At 43.9% G+C, this 17,680-nt stretch overlaps 1 protein-coding gene across 4 annotated transcripts in view; it reads right to left on the bottom strand.

The window, feature by feature from the left end:
• The window catches only part of LYN (LYN proto-oncogene, Src family tyrosine kinase), a 110,921-nt gene that overhangs the window by 66,538 nt on the left and 26,703 nt on the right, over positions 1 to 17,680 (bottom strand). The window contains exon 1 of one of the 4 annotated variants that reach the window (XM_082433020.1): positions 10,926 to 11,320. The exons of the other annotated variants lie outside the window; for them this stretch is intronic. The gene's annotated coding sequence lies outside the window, so the exon portion shown is untranslated. Of the gene's footprint in view, positions 1 to 10,925; positions 11,321 to 17,680 lie in introns of those variants that run through there. 4 annotated transcript variants of the gene reach the window in all.

Here is a 17,680-nt window from a genome sequence, read left to right as displayed (position 1 = left end):
AAACTAACACAACATTGTAAATCAACTGTACTTCAATTTAAAAAAATAAATTAAAAAAAGAAAAAAGAAATAGACTTGTTTGCCAAATAATAGGTCATTGGTTAAATAAATGTAGAACAGTTCTCGAAATTCATTTCACCCAAAGCCAGTTTTCTGAGGATTTTCATTTTACAAGATGATCAGTTTATCAAAATTTGTATCTTTTAACTATTTGTGAGGTGTATATAATTTCATATTTGATGGGATGTTTTAACAGCTTAGTTTACTGACGGTTTGTGTTAGTTTTCAACAGCTTAAGGGTATAACAATTCTTATCAAATGTAATTGCTTTAAAAGCTTTTGAAGATTTCTATGATGCTTTTTTTTAACATCTTTATTGGAGTATAATTGCTTTACAAGGGTGTGTTAGTTTCTGCTGTATAACAAAGTGAATCAGCTATACATATACATACATCCCCATACCTCCTTCCCTCTTGCGTCTCCCTCCTTCCCACCCTCCCTATCCCACCCCTCTAGGTGGTCACAAAGCACCGAGCTGATCTCCATGTGCCATGCAGCTGCTTCCCACTAGCTATCTATTTTACATTTGGTAGTGTATATATCAATGCCACTCTCTCACTTCGTCCCAGCTTACCTTTCCCCCTCCCCATGTCCTCAAGTCTATTCTCTTTGTCTGTGTCTTTATTCCTGTCCTGCCCCTTAGGTTCATCAGAACCATTTTTTTTTTTTTTTAGATTCCATATATATGTGTTAGCATATGGTATTTGTTTTTCTCTCTGACTTACTTCACTCTGTATGACAGACTCTAGGTCCATCTATGATGCTTTTTTAAGGAATGCTCTATTTTTAGAAACTAAGGATAGTTGAGTCTTCTTAGAACTATATTAGCCTTAGTTACTAGTAATTAGTAGCCTAATTATTAAGAATAATTATGAGATAACTGGAGAAATTTGATCATTTACTGAATATTTGATGACAGCAGAAATTATTGTTATGTTTAATAATGGTATTAAATTTATGTTGAAAAATGATTCTTTATCTTTTAGAAATAAAATTAAACTATTTATGGATGTAATTTTAGAAATAGTAACTAGTAGCTTAAATGTAATATGAGATATGTTTGTTTCTGTAGTTTCCTAGTTCATTTCTTAACTTTATCTTTACGTTTTAAGCTAATTTCTAAAAATTCTTTGACCCTAGTAACATGTTTTTGGTTATGTTTGAGGCTCAAGTCTTCTGCTTCTTTCTAGAAATTCTTCTACACACCTTCACTTCCTTTCCGCATCTCAAAGCTGTTCCATCCTTTCATATCAAATGATTTTACAAACAGCTGACAGATCAACACAGCTTCATTTCTCCTTAGAATCCAGAGTTTTAGCATGCTATATGTGTTGGGAATGTTTGATCACTTCCAATTTGTTTCTGATGCTTCTAAATTGAAATCTAAACTTAAATTAAAATTTTAGTTTTTTTAATTGCACAACCCTCAGACTTGATATGCCATTTGAAGAACTAGCAGGAGAACATTAAAAATGTACAAAGTTTCTTTAAAAAATAGAAATAGGGGCTTCCCTGGTGGCGCAGTGGTTGAGAATCTGCCTGCTAATGCAGAGGACACGGGTTCGAGCCCTGGTCTGGGAAGATCCCACATGCCGCGGAGCAACTAGGCCCGTGAGCCACAATTACTGAGCATGCGCGTCTGGAGCCTGTGCTCCACAACAAGAGAGGCCGCGATAATGAGAGGTCCGCGCACCGCGATGAAGAGTGGCCCCCCACTTGCCTCAACTAGAGAAAGCCCTCGCACAGAAACGAAGACCCAACACAGCCATAAATAATAAATAAATAAATAAATAAAAATTAAAAAAAAAAAAAAATAGAAATAATATTCAAATAGTTAAAAGAAACACATCTTCTGGTAAATTGAAACGTTTGATAAGTTCATCAAATTGGCCTTTAGGCAACTGGCTTTTGTAAAATTGATCTAGAAGATGATACCTCAACACGAAAGAATACTAGTGGTCACTAAAATACTGTACATTATATTTGTTGACATAAAAAGATATTCACAATATATTTAAGCTAAAAAACAATACATATAGCATAATACCATTTTTGTGAGGGGAAAAGATATAAATAGGCAGGAAAAGAGTCTAGGAAGAAAAATCCTAAAATATCACAATGTTCATCTACAGGTGATGGGGCTGCACGTATTTTGGGGTTTGCCTTTTTCATCTTCCTATCATATATATATCTGTGAATAGGAAATTATATATATACATTATATATATTTAGATATATACAATTATATATATACACATTTTATATACATATATATATATATATAATTTCCTATTCACAGATAGATATATGTATACACACACATATCAGAGTCTGAAGGACCTTAGGTCACATTATTATATAAGGGTAATTAATTACCCTTATTCTAAAATTTTAAAAGATTTTTTCATTTTGTGTAAATTATATGTATTTATATATATTACACACATATATACGTGTCTTTATTATATATATATGTATATATATAAAACATGTAATATACACACACATACATAAACTTGTACAAAAATGGATAAAAATTTTAAGACAAGAGAATCTGAACCCATGGCCTAAGGTCCTTCAAGCCCTGTTAATCTGCGAGAGTAAGGAATCTGGGGAGGATGTAGCTGGAGCTGTCGTCTCTGCTAAGATTGCTAGGAAAGGAAATGTCAATCATGAGACTGTCACAGACCTCAGGAAAACGGCTCAGCGTCCAGGAGATGCAGCCGAGTGCACTCTGGATGGACAACAAGGGCCTGCTGGCTGTCTCAGGAGATAACAAGCACTCAGGTCCCCAGGTGTGCACAAGAGGCAGGTTCAGCTGATACCTACAAGCCCCCTTCTCTTTGACTCCAAGAAAGTTGGAAGGTCGTGCCCAGATCCATGATGGGAATGAGGTGAGGGGCAGGGAGGGAGCTGGTGAGGCCGGGGGAAGGCTAGGGGCTGAGCTGTAAGACAGGAGGTCAGGGTCCTGACGCTCTCATGACAACAAATACACCGAAGACGCAGTGACGCCCCCGGAATCAATGCGCACAAAGCCGATCCCCATTTGCATAACTCTTAGTTGAGCAACTTCACACAGAGGAAGACACGGGGGATTGCTGAAACGAGCGGGGGTTTTTTGGTTTTGTTTCTCTTAAAAATAAAAGGGAACACTATGAAAACAAGATGAGCTCATGGAAACTGAGGTATCGCAGGGAAATGTATCATTTAAAGGACCAGAAGAGGAAATTCAAAGCAGAGTCTGAATTATGTACTACAACCCAAGAAGTGGAAGAAACATCAACCCTGTTTCTAGCCTCAGATTTTTATGATCAATGATCCAGCCACCTATCTTTAGAAATATATAAAATGATATATTTAAATTTTACTTTAAGAGGTCAGTCAGCTTTACATAAATAGATTTAACAAAAAATAGAAATTATTATGAAATTGAGAAAAAGTGAAACCAAGCCCAAGACAGCGAAAAGAAGCTGAAGGTTATATCTTACCAGAAGTTTCTGCACAACTGTTAGATACAGACCACAAATCTCCAAAAGTTTAGGTTTTCTAGAGGCTAAACCAAAGATGAAAACATGCCGCGGATAAATCTGCTTCTCTGCAACAGGCTTTCTCAGCCTCAGTACTATTGACATTTTGAGCCAAAAAATTATTTGTTGTGAGGTTTGTCCAGTGCACTGTGGTGTAGTTAGCAGTGTCCTTGGCTTCTACCCACAAGATACCAGGTATGACAACAGAAACGTCTCCAGACATTGCCAAATGTCCCCGATGAAAGCTGCATGGCAGGAAATCTGATGTTTCAATTACTGGTAATGATCCTAAGTATAGATATTTTCTGTTACAGAGTGGGGCAGAACAATATGCTTTGTCACTCATCAGTGAAAGATAGGTTTACTATTCCATTATAAAATGTAAAGGGCATAGCCAGAAATCTTGTTCAATAGAACTCTGCCACTCTGCTTATACACACAGAAAGATACAGACTCACAAAGACACACGCACACAGACCTGGTGTTTGTTGGACTAGACCCAGAAACTTTCTATGAGAAAATCATCACCCTGACGCTATACTTAAATACAGACAAACTAGTCTCATGAGATAAAGCTAGAAGAAACAGTAAGAGAATGATCTATTCTACCCACCCCCTCTTATGAAGAAACTAAGACTCAAGGAAGTCAAACCAAGATTAGTTACTAACAGATTTTATTTTCACTGAAGGTAACAAAAATAAACCCTCATTTAAAAGTACAGTAAACAGAATAAAGAGTCCAGAAATATAGTCAATTGATCTTTCACAAAGGAGAAAGGCAATTCAACGGAGAAATGACAGCCTTTTCAACAAGTACTGGCTGGAAAAACTGGACATCCACCTGTAAAAAGACAAATTAATCTAGACCCAGATCTTACACCTTTTATAAAAATTAACTCAAAATGCATAACAGAACTAAATGTACAAATGCAAAACTATAAAACTCCTAGAAGATAACATAGGAGAAAATCTAGATGACCTTGGGTTTGGTGATGACTTTTTAGATACAAAACCAAAAGCACGAGCCATAGAAGAAAAAAATTGATAAATTGGACTTCATTAAAATTAAAAACTTCTGCTCTGCAAAAGACAGTTAAGAAAATTAAAAGACAAGCCACAGACTGGGAGAAGATCTTTTCAAAACACAAAGGACTAGTGTCCAAAAATACACAAATAATTCTTAAAACTCAATAATACAAAAACAAACAACCCAATCAAAAAATGAGCATGAGATCTGAAAAGACACCTCGCCAAAGACAGAGAAATGGCAAATAAGCCTATGAAAGGTGCTCCACATCATATGTCACGAGGGGGATGCAGATTAAAACAATGAGATACCACCACGCACCTATGAGAGTGACAAAGATCCCAAACACTGACACCACCCAAGGCTGCGGTAGAGGTAGAACAAAAGGAACAAAAAATGGCGCAGCCACTTCAGAAAACAGCTTGGCAGTTTCTTACAAAACTAAATATACTCTTAACATATGGCTCAGTAATTCTACTACTTGGTATTTACCCAAATGAACTGAAAACTTCGGTTCGCACCAAAACCTGCCCACGGGTGCTTACAGCAGCTTTATTCACAATTGCCAAAACTTGGAAGCTACCAAAACATCCTTCGGTGGGCGACTGGAGAAACAAACTGTGGTCCAACCAGACAATAAGATATTATTTATCAATAAAAAGAAGTGAGCTATCAAGCCATAAAAAGACATGGAGAAAACTTAAATGCATATTGCTAAATGAAAGAAGCCAATATGAAAAAGCTACATACTATATGATTCCAACTCTATGACATTCTGGAAGAGGCAACACTATGGAAACAGTTAAAAGTTCAGTGGTTGCCAGCAGCTGAGGGAGAGGGAGGGCTGAATGGGTGCAGCACAGGGGATTTTTGGGGTTCTGAACTATATGACACTGTAATAGTGGACACATGTCATCATACCTTTGCCAAAACCCACAGAATGTACAGCCCCAAGAGTGAACCCAATGAAAACAGTGGACTTTCGTTCAGCGTAATGCATTAATACTGGCTCATCAATTGTAACAAATGTATCACACTATGCAAGATGTTAATAATTAAGGGAAACCGAGGGGGTGGTGAGTACTACATGGAAAACCCTCTGTACTTTCCACTCAGTGTTTCTGGAAACCTAAAGCTGCCCTGAAAAATAAAGTCTATTAATTTTTTTAAAGTATATTGTGATAGAATAGGCATCAAGCCACATACTTCTGAGTGAGTATTTCAGAAAAACGTATCCCCAGTTTTGAAAAGACTATTGCCTTAAAATATTTCTGCTGAGAAAAGTTGTACACAGCTTCTAACGTGCCCCTTCCAGGCACCCAATATTCTTTACAATGATCAAGGGCAGGCTGTTACCTGCTCTGCCTTAATCATCGTGATGTAAAACACAATCGAATTTCATTCAGTCTTCTTGACTGAATTCCCAAACGTCTACAATTTTAGCTTGGAAAAATAACTGGCAAGAGGTAGAAGTTCTATTAATGTTTAGTAATAAAGTGGTATTCCTAACAATATGCCTGTAGCCATTTACGATAAATGCAAGATACGACTGATTTAGACATAAAAAACGGCGGGCAGAGACCATCTGATAACGCAGCCTTGAGTACGCACACGTATTTGCATAGTGAACAGGATTTTATCAGAAATTAGTACTCCTGCAGAAGCACCGCTGTCAACCAGTAGTTCAGTAAGTCGATTAAGTAAAAATAGGACGGGTGGCAGATGCGTAAACTACATGGTACCATTCAAGGGACTATTGTAGAGCCACTGAAATTGAGGATAAGAAAGTGGTTGGATCTGGCGAGTAAAACTGGATCAGGGACGCTAGGAAGGAGGGGTAGGTGTCTGATGTTTCGTGTTAAAGCTTTTTAGTTGTTTTGCTTTTTAAATTATGTGCAAGTATCACCTTGAAAGTGATACGCACTCATTTTTAAGGATGGCTAAAAGAATTCTGTGACTAAATTTTAAAAAAATGTTTATAGTGTAATTTTTTAACAAAGCAAGGTTAAAATTTAACCTACATTGTGATCACATATGTAGAAGAGAGTTCAGAAAGGAACATGGAAATCAAATTAAATCAAAATGGGGGGAGAATCAGTACAGTGTTATGATATATGATGGGTTTTTAAATTACAAATTAAAAACACTTGCTTATTACAATAAAAGAAACTAATCTTTAGAAATTTTTTAAAAAATTAAATCAAAGGTAAAATAAAAACACTTTCACACTTCTATGGTCAGTTTTTATTTTTCTCCCTCTCCATTGCCAACACGTCTATGACAAGCTACACTGTTTTACTTTCATAAAAATATAGTGGTTGAAAAGAAAAAAAAAAAAAGGGGACTTCCCTGGGGGTCCAGTGGTTAGGACTCCGTGCTTCCACTGCAAGGGGCATGGGTTCGGTCCCTGGTGAGGGAACTAAGATCCCACATGCCGCATGGTGTGGCCATACATTAATTAACTAATTAATGAATGAAAAATACAGTGGTTGAATTAAACATGAAACACAGGGAGCCAGTTACTTACGCCAGCCATCTCAATGCAGTGTGGCCTCGTAGAGTCTGCATGAACTGGGAGGCCAGCGGCCCCAAAGGTGCAGTTTCTGTCCTGCTGCCTGGATGGCAGGGCCGCCTCACTTCCCTCCGATGCAGTGGGGGAGGCATCGCATCATCCCCACGGGGCTGGGCTGGAGTTCAGGGGCGTCCAGGGAGACAAAGGCACAGAAGGCCCTTCCTTCCCGTGGCCTGGCTCCCACTCTCACCCCCCAAGCTTGTGGTAAAGTGTGATGGCTAAAAGCCAGGCAACGACTCTAACCTGGGAGACCAGAGGTCACGGGGGCCAAGACTTCTTTAAACAAAAGAAGTAAGGAAGAGAGAGGATTGGAAACCTTTCCCTGGACTAATAACCTTGAGGACAAAGCCCTGACTTACCAAGAGTAGTGTAAGATCCCAGATGCCGGCAGAGAGGATCACTGTACACTCACTCCAGGAGTTTAAAAGTGCAAAAGAGGAAACTGAGGCCAGGGCTGGGTCCACAGTTACTTTCTTAAAATAGGTGTGGCCCAGAAGTATCATAAGCTGGAGGAGAAGAAAGAGAAGGCAGAGAACAGGCCTACACCGTGGTTCCCAAACAGTGTGCCGAGGCACCCCAGGGCGCCACGGCGAACTCCCAGCGTTCCTGGGGATATTTCACATTTTCAAGGGAAACACAAGGGCCTCTGCTGGACACTGCGAGAACTACTAGCTCCACCTTAGATTGTGCTGTGCCCCTTTCACCCGCTCACATCTGCCTGAAAGCGGATTCTCTGGGGTTGCTGCGATAAAAAGCAGCTATCCCATGAAGATAAAACTGGGTCAGGAAGTGAGGATGGTGGGATCCAACTAAGATCCCAAGAGTTGAGAGGGCATGTGGCACAGGTACACACACCCCCTCAGTCATGTCCATGTGGGAGAACAGACAACTGTTCTGTTTTTGCTTTCGGTGGGTGTGTATCATTTTTTCAAAGGGTACTACGTTGTTACAACAAATGCCGATGAAGCGGTTTGGACCCACCTCCCTAGTCACTGGAACCCTGTGGTGCCTCTTGTGCTCTAGGATTGCTGTGAGAAAGTTACTGTGAATGTAATTTTCACTGGCTGTGAACCAAGGGGCTTTGGGAACCTATGAGCCTGTACCTTTAAAAAGGGACGAGCACCAGGAGAGCCTGTGGCAGGTGGGTGCTGTCAGCTGGAGCTGCCAGGCTGCAAGAGCACAGGGTGCGGCCCCTGCGGGTGCACCTGGGGGGAAGGGGGGCGGGGCGGGCTGCCCTTCACGTCGCCTGCCTGCCCTGCTCTGAGGAGAAACCACCGATTCCCAGGAAGTGCTGACACTGGAGAGGATGCCCCTGGTCACTTTCGGAAAATTCTACACCACCTGGACAGCATGATGGCTCTTCTGTTGAATTTCCATTATTCTTAGTGCAGATTTCTCCTTTTTCTCACCACCCTCATCACCCAGGCTCAAAAGCTCTGTCATCTCTGTGACATCCAGGTCCCATGTTATCCTCTGGAGTCAGGTCTCCATGAAGCCCTGTCGTCTTCACAATGTAACCATGCTGGGTTTCTAGACTTAGGGAAATGCATGGACCAGACAAACAGTGTCATTCTGACAGTTTTCCCCTACATTGGTCTTCTTTCTCTACTTTATGGTATGAATGATATTAATGACTCAAAGGTCCACTTTAAGTACAACTGTTCTGGGTGGTGTGGTCACCTCCTAGCCGGCCTCTGTGGCATCGGTCTTTTCCCTACTCTTTGCTCAAGTTTGTGAATTATCATTTCATCATATCATTGATATTCAAAATCCTTCAGACTGCCTTCTACTATTTACCTGATTAAAAGAATGAATACATACGTGTACTCAGAGCCAAGCTTCAAGATTGAGATGTCCTCTCACTCACCGCCTCCCTGCCCACCTCTTCATATTTACATGACATGAATGTAGATTACAAGATCTATTTTATCATCTGTCTGTCTCTCCTTGCAGGACTGCAAGCCCCGTGAAAGTAGAGATTTTTGACAGGTCTGTGCCCTGTGGTATTGCCAGCCCAGAGAACGGTGCTTGGTGCTTGGAAATGCGCTATACGTGTTCATCATCGCATGGAATGCCCAGTAGAATAAATGCTCAAGAAGTGTTAGACATTATTATCACTACTATACCACCACCTCGAATTCTGCTACCAACACCTCTCCTATTGCCAACAGGATAAGATCTCAAATATTCAACTTGCCCCTCACAGCCCGGCTCCGCTCTACCTCGACACCGACCGTGTCCAGGACAGAAACGTGTATTTATTGACATGGCGGCACCATCCTGCCTTCCCCGTTTAGGCAAATCCCACTGATCCTCCAAAGCCGCATTCAAACCGAGTCTTGTCTACATCCTTCTCTCCCAGACTACTTCTCTCCATAATCGATTCAGGACATCGCCACAAGCCCCAGGACGCCTCTGACGGTCCTGTTTCACGTGGTTCTGTAACTCTTGCATTGGCTCTTGTTAATGTGTGGGCGGCTCTCTCCTCCATGGAGACTGTAAACTCCTTGAGATACTATATCTGCTCTGCCTCTCACCCTGCTTCCACCGCCGAGACACACACAGCCCCCTTACCTGGCCACCATGATGCAGCAAAACACCTTCGTTGAATTAAAGTTGAACTTGGAAACCCCATGGACTACAGTTTGCGGTCAGAAGCAGTTCTGTACGCAGATCCCATTCTTTTTACTAGCCACAACCTCTCTGGTTTATAACAGATGATCAGAAAATGTTAGTTCCCCAAACTGCTTTAGTTTCAGACATATCTAGACCATGACTGCCGCCAAGATGCCCCCATTCACTGAGAGTCTGCGACCATTTAAAGAATTCGGGCTGAAATCTCTACTTAATAATTTTGCCCAAAATGAAGGAGCCCAGCGCTTTAGGATGAGGAAATGTGGGTCCAATCTGGTTCCTGCATTTATTAAGAGCCATATAAACATCAGCAAGTTACTTAATTAAATGTCATTCTACTTGGGACTTCCCTGGTGGCGCAGTGGTTAAGAATCCGCCTGCCAACACATGGTCACGGGTTCGAGCCCTAGTCTGGGAAGATCCCACATGCCACGGAGCAGCTAAGCCCGTGCGCCACAACTACTGAAGCCCACGTGCCTAGAACCCGTGCTCCGCAACAAGAGAAGCCACCGCAATGAGAAGCCCACGCACCGCAACGAAGACCCAATGCAGCCAAAAATAAATAAATAAATAAAAAAGAAATCTAGCACCAATGGGACAATCTGTTTAAAAAAAAAAAACCTTCATTCTACTCATCTGTACAATGTAGATAACACTCCTCCTTCAAGGGTTATTGTGAGGATTAAATGCAAGAGCCTAAGTTAAATGCCCCGCCTCAAAAAAGTGAACAATCGGTTACTTCCCGTTTTCCCTCCCTGTCCCCCAAAACAGGGAGAGCCAGATTATAGTGACACTATCGCATGTAAGTGAAGAAAAGGCTCATGTGACTTTTGGCACAAAAAAAAATTGCTAAATAAAAATTGCTAGGGAGGCTTTAGCTCTATACATGTAGCTGAGGAGTGTGGATTCCACTGCAAGTAAAGCACTGCAGTTTCCACAGCACTGCAGCCGACCTTTAAGGAACCCCACCTCCAACTCCATCCCAGCCCTCTGTTCCCATTACTGAAATGGAAGTGGTCCAGATTTCAGACCTCTCCCCATCTCACACTGGGCTCCCCTCAATGAGTCCGCTCAGTTCTCTGACTGTCTTTACAGCCTCACTCACCTACTTGGCAGGCAAACGAGTTCCGTATCTGCAGCTCTTTCTTTTTCAGTTGGCTTTGAGTCTTTTCTCTGATTTTGTCACCGAGAGAGTAAAAACCCGAAGAATTCTATTTTGGGCCTCAAGGCGTGTTAGGCTGAAGGACCAAGGGAACAAAGGAGCAAAGAGCTGGAACCCAACTCAGTCCTGGGTTCTCCACTCCCCAGGTTTACACCAAAGGATAAAGCCGCCTCTATCCAGCTTCGGTGCCTTCAGAGCCGAGGCCCAAGCCCGTCACGGCAGCCACTGTGTCCTGAGTTCCTCCTGCAAGGTGGCCGTTCTCTGCCCATCACCCCTCCACCTCCGGGATGCCCTCCAACCAGCCTCACGCTGAGCAGGAGGGTCAGGACGGGCACATTAGGCCTTTCAAGCAGCCCCAGGAGGAAGAAGTTTCTTGTTCCCACGGGCCTGGGTTTTTCTCTTTTGGGTGTGTTTTCTCTTTCTGAAACCAGGAAGCTCGATTTGCCTAATGGTCAAACCCAAAAGGATTACAGATTCTTTCTGCAAGAACCCACAGTCCCATGGTCCATCCCCCCCTGTTAAAAGCAGTCTGTTTCCAAACCACCCCGACACAAGGGGGGCTTTCTGTTCTCCCCAGTGAAGCCTGTTCTACACCATTATTTTGATGAAAAATACTATATTAACAGATCACTCATATTTCTGTTTGCCCCCTCTCACCAAAACGCTAAAAGTGCAAACACTAAATTATATCTCAATTCCCTAAAGAGACAGAAATCACACTTTCTTTTCCCTCTGCCTCTCAGTGCACTCACTTGCAAACTGAGGCCACTGCCCCCTACCCCCAGGGCCAGCGTAGGGGGAGCTGAGCTGGTCCCCAGGGCACCCACTCTGGGAAGGCTCTTGTCAGCAGCACTTATGCGCGGTTACCCACAACTGCCTGGTTCTTCCCAAAGAATCCTTTCTGCATTTGTCACTCTTAATTCTTTTAAACGTATTTTCAGTTGCACTGGCGAATGCAGTACGTCCTGTGTTTGGTCCATCAATGTATTTATTAGGCCACGATTCCTAACCTGAGCTGCGCATTAGAACACCATGGGGGCTTTTAGGGGAAATGCCCCGGCTCTACCCCAGACCATTTAAATCAGGATCTCTGGGGGTCAGGTCTGGGCGACAGTATTTTAAAGTCTCCACAGGCGAACAAGTAACTCTAAGACTTTTAGGTGGTGGTGAGTGCGATGCAGAAAAAGCAGGGTAGCAGAAGCAGGAGGGACGGGATGGTGGGTGAGCAGGTCTTTGTGAGAACGTGCTTAAGCTGAGGACCCCGTGGAAGGGAACGGCCCCGCGGAGTCCCGCATGCGGATCAGAGACGGAGTGGGCGGTGGGCTGGGCTGACCCAGCATGAGAGGCAGGAGGTCGGCGAGGTGCCACGTCCCCCAAGCACCCTGGCTGCTTCCCACTGCAGACTTGCTTACTCAGCCCTTCCTTCACCTTGGGGCACTTTTGTGCAATACCTCAGCTTCCTTCCAATACTTCCCCCTTTCTGCTTACTAGAGCCAGAGGAGGTTTCCATGGAAACCCAAAGAATTTCTACTAATGCCGCAGGTTATTTAGTTTAAATTCATCTTATGCACGGAGTCATAGTTGACAAACATGGAACTTCACATTAGGAAATCTGGGGGAATTTATTACAGCCTAGACCACTGAGTATCCCAAAAGTGTTCCTTTACCTTGCCTGGACCTCCATCTCCTCACTTGTATATCACAGGGGTCAAACTAAACACCCACCTCTTCCAGCTCAAATTCTGCGCATCTATGCATCTGGGGTCATTGTCACTTGTTGAATCTAATGTGGGAGAGACATAGGAGGCACAAATACCTGCCAGACATGGGCCTCTCCCCAAGGAGCCGAGGGGATTAGTCCTGGGGTACATGTAGGCTAATTCCCCAGGGTGCACATACTCGGGGAACTCTTTTCTTCCCTTCTTTCTTCAGCTCATGTCACCAGCTCATTAGCACAATCTCCCCCTCCCACACTCCCTCAACTTCACAAGTCTGATAAAATATTATTAGTGTCTGCACTGTGTAGAAACATTTAAAGAGCATTTTCAAAGCATGACTCTCCCTGACCTCAGTCATCACCCCAAATTACCAAAACCTGGTCTTTTATTTTTCTGTCTGTACACACACACGCACACACACACACACGCACAGTGTTACCATCTCCACATCTCTAGTTTAGAGCCAGATAGAGGTCAGTGTGTGCTCGTCTCTCAGGGGTGGGGCATCGTGACATTCAGCACACAATGAGGGATTTATGTCTTCCTTCACATCTGGTGCTCAGGAATCACATCAAAGGCAGGACACCCATTTGGAACCATTGTTCCAGGGTAAGTGTCTACACCACTGCCCTCTGATGTAAATGCACAGCTCCATTGCTCTATGATCTACACTCTGCCCACGCCTTCCTGAGTGGTGTCATGTTTGGAAATCAGGCATAAATCTTTCAGAATCACCCAAAGTAATCTGATAATGTCCAGAAGCAGCAGAAAGTTTCTCCTGAGAAGCACGATGTTTAAATGAGAAAAGAGCATATGATGGGAAACACAGCCTCATCAGTTCTAATCTACTGGTTTTAAATAGCTAACGTCTATTTAACTCTTACTGTGTACCTGGTACTGTGTCAAGCACTTTACGTGGACTCTTTCATTCAGTACTTAGGACAATCCTGCATATACTACTATCATCTCCATTTAACAGATGAGAAAGTTGAGGCTTAGGCAGGTAAAGTAACTTTTCCAAGGTGACAGAGGCAGTAAACAATGGAGCCAGAGTTGACCTGCTCGCTTTCGGGTAAGCACCATTTGCCCAAAAAATCCTAAGAGTCCACATCTGAGCGCACACGGTGAAAGCGAGGACCGCCGTGCCCCACTGCCCACCCAGAATGGCTGCCTCTGGGAGTGGGTGAGACTGGCTGTCGGATACTGGCAGGTAGAGGGATCCTTAGTGGGTGGGGTGAGGCTGGCAGAGGGCAGGAGCAGGAAAGAGCGATTACAGAATACACCTGTTCAGGGCAGAAATGGGCGGATACAAACATCTACTCAAGAAATGTTACAAGTGCCCTCCTGATGCTTTACAGAAGAAGACAGAGTCAACATTTCTGAGCTGGAGAAGACTGAAGAAGTCATCTAGGCCAGCAACCTCAGCATCTCCTGGCAACGGCTTAGAAAGGCCAGCTCCCAGCTGGACCTCAGGCATCACTGTCTCGTCTATAAAACAAGGAGGTTGGACTAGTGAATCAGTGGTTCCGGAACTTCAGCAGGTGTAAGAATTGCTGGAGGGTTTGCTCAACCTCAGGTTGCTGGTTCCACCCACAGAGGGTCTGATTCTGCAGATCTGGGCAGTGGGTGGGGGGGGGGGGGATTGGCATTTCTAACCAGAGGCTTGAGGATGTCTGGAACGGCGGAACAAAATCGTAAAAGGTCAGGCAAAGAATGGTAAGAGTTGCAGTGGAAAGCAAGCAGCATCCAATTCTAGAACTCAGAGAGCTTGGACAGCCTCAGTGCACTGTGATGGAAATTGAAAGGAAAAGACACATTTTCAAAAGGAAGAACAGTTAACAGATTAGGCTTTAAGACAAGGTACAGCCTCAGTCAACCCATGTTTAATATACGAATTATAAAATGGATCTTTTCATCTAATTAACAAACCCATCTCTACTCCCTGTCTATTTGGACGTCATTCAATTATCCCAATTCAAAGCAGGAGAAACCTCAGGCACACAGAGGGCTGAGAGCCCCTCCAAGTCCAGCGGCCCTGGACCCCGCCCCCCGACACGAATCCACTGCCCCTGTTCACCTTCTCTGCGTCTGTTTGAAACAGCTCCTTTGTTACAGACAAAAGGAACAAGGTCAGGGGGTGAAAAAGACAAAACAGCAACTGCCTTGATCTTTCTTCCTTTACCAAGTAGGTAAGTCTTCTGGATTTTGTTCTGAGATGGTGTTTTCTCATGTCTGGGAGGGGAGAGGGGGGCTGGCGGGAAAGAGGTCCAAGGAGCACAGCCTCCACGGAGATTGCTCTCTGGATTCCCAGTAAAATTCTGGAACGGAGGCCCCAGGGCCCCAGGGCTTGGGCTGGTAGCTGGACGCCTGCAGACGGTCTCAGCAGGGCCCAGTCAAGGCTGCTGGTCGGCCTGACCCACGCACATGGTCCGTCCCTCTCTGAGCCCCAAAGGGGCCCGACACTCTCACACGTGGAAACAGGAGCATTCTTGCTTTTTCTTCTCCACTGTCACTTGAAGGGAACATCTGCCCCCTAAGGCGTGGGGTCATCCCAGCAGGTTTCACGTTAACACATAAAACGCTTCTAGGGAGCAGAGGCTGGCCTCCTGAGGACACACTCAGTGTCCCCGAGCCCCTCAGCATTAGGGCCTGGACCCCCCGCCTTACCTCAGAACCCTACACTACAAACAGAGCTGAATTTAAAACTCTCCAGGGGCTTCCCTGGCGGTCCAGTGGTTAGGACTCCACGCTTCCGCTGCAGGGGGCACGGGTTCGATCCCCGGTCGGGGAACTAAGCTCCCGCATGCTGTGTGGTACGGCCAAAAATAAAGAAAAAAATTAAAATAAAAAACCTCTCCAACCTGGCTTTCCTTCCTCTTGCTTTCCCTTTACCATTCTCCCACCACCCCCTCACACACACACACACACACACACACACACACACACACATGCTCACGCAGATTCACACTCAAGTACACACACACTCGCACTCACACACACACCATCCGCCACGCTGCACGCTGCTATTTCCAGTTACCTTTCCAAAAACAACGACAGCTGTCCCCCCCGTTTCCTTGTTCCTCACAGGACAGGGCTGGGCAAGAATCGCCCTTCACGACAACCTACGTCCCGGGCTTCATAAGCCGTCTGCATCATCCCGACACACCCTGTGGACCAGCCCCACGGAAACCCAACGCTGAGGCCTCCATCCTCCTCTGAACCACCGCACCTGCTTCTTCCTGGAATAACCCCTGCCCTCACCCCTCTGCCCACCCCATAGCAGCCTCCTTCTTCTTGTTTCAAGTGAACCATTTCAAATCCCGCGTCCTGTGTGGAAAGCTGTCCTGAGCTGCCAGGCAGAACTGCCCATCCCTCCAGCCTCACATCTTACCCACGTAGCACCCTCAGCACCCAGGACGCTGCCAAGCCCATCAGCAAACACTCAACAAACTCTGATGAACGATTTAACTAATACAATCATTTATGTCCAATTATTTCACCTTCAGCCTCTCAAAAGGCTCTTTCACTCACACCTTCAAGACAGTTGCAATTCAACAATTATTATTTTTTTTATAATTAATTAATTTATTTTTGGCTGTGTTGGGTCTTCATTGCTGCACGCAGGCTTTCTCCAGTTGCAGCGAGCAGGGGCTGCTCTTCATTGTGGAGCACGGGCTCTAGGTGCGCAGGCTTCAGTAGTTGTGGCACGTGGGCTCAGTAGTTGTGGCTCGTGGGCTCTAGAGCGCAGGTTCAGTAGTTGTGGCTCACGGGCTTAATTGCTCTGTGGCCTGTGGGAACTTCCCAGACCAGGGCTCGAACCCGTGTCCCCTGCATTGGCAGGCGCATTCTTAACCACTGCGCCACCAGGGAAGTCCCAACGACTGTGTTTTAATTCTTTCACTCAAGCCAGTGTTTTCCAGATTTGCTAGTTCACAAGAATGACTGAGATATTTGTTAAAAATACAGATTCTTGGGCCCTGCTCTAGGCAGACCCCTGAATCCGAATCCACATGGAGAGTGTGGGCGTTTGTAGCAAACAGTACAGGTAATTCTTTTACTGATTTTGACTACGGGCATATTTTGCCCCCCACTAAAATGTGAGCCGCTTTGGAAAGAGAGCAACATAGTAAACTCTATTGACTATTCGTACCTTAATGTGAATTTTTGGTAAAATGCTTTATTAAAAGATTTAAATAGAAGGGATGGAGAAAAAGAAAAAGTCATGGGATGGGTCCAGTTTTGATTTTTGCAAAACATTCTCTGGATATGAGGCCACTTTACAGCCAAACCCTCTGTAATCAAAATACTTATCTAGTCAAGTGGCTTCTTCCTGTATAAGAATAAAGTCAAGGTGAATGAACTTTTTACAAGGGCTGCTTTAAAAGAAATTATAATACTTGTTGTCCATTTTTTTAAAGATGTATCTTTTTAATCAGGAAATGCAATATCACAGCTCGCGTACTCTTGTTTTTCCCTCATAATGATAGAATTTCTTATTTAGGCTAAAATGTCAGAAAATACTTAAGTGCAGCCATGCACTTAATTGTAATGTTGGATCTTATAATTGTAATGTTGGGTCTAATTGTAATGTTGGACTTTATAAAAGTTGTGACTAAGACACTTCTGTGTCCGGTTTATCTCGGCTGTCCTTGGTCACCCACATAACCACTTCATTGCAAAAATTGTCTTGTTTCATTACGCCTATCGATGGATCCTTAAAGACACATTGCAAAAGAGGCACACATCACAACTACTGAAGCCCGCGCGCCTAGAGCCCGTGCTCTGCAACCTACAACAAAGAATAGCCCCTGCTCACCACAACTAGAGAAAGCCCGCACGCAGCAACGAAGACCCAATGCAGCCTAAATAAATAAATTTAAAAAAAAAAAAGAGGCACACAGAAATCTGTTACATAATGAAATAGAAATATTCTTTAGTCCAATTCCTAGGAAGTACATTTCTTTCTTCCACTGTTTCTCT

The sequence above is a fragment of the Balaenoptera physalus genome (assembly GCF_965194825.1).
Source record: "Balaenoptera physalus genome assembly, chromosome: 17".
Classification (NCBI taxonomy): domain Eukaryota; kingdom Metazoa; phylum Chordata; class Mammalia; order Artiodactyla; family Balaenopteridae; genus Balaenoptera; species Balaenoptera physalus.
Note: the sequence above shows the minus strand (reverse complement) of the source record. Positions and strands in the feature narration are given on the sequence as shown.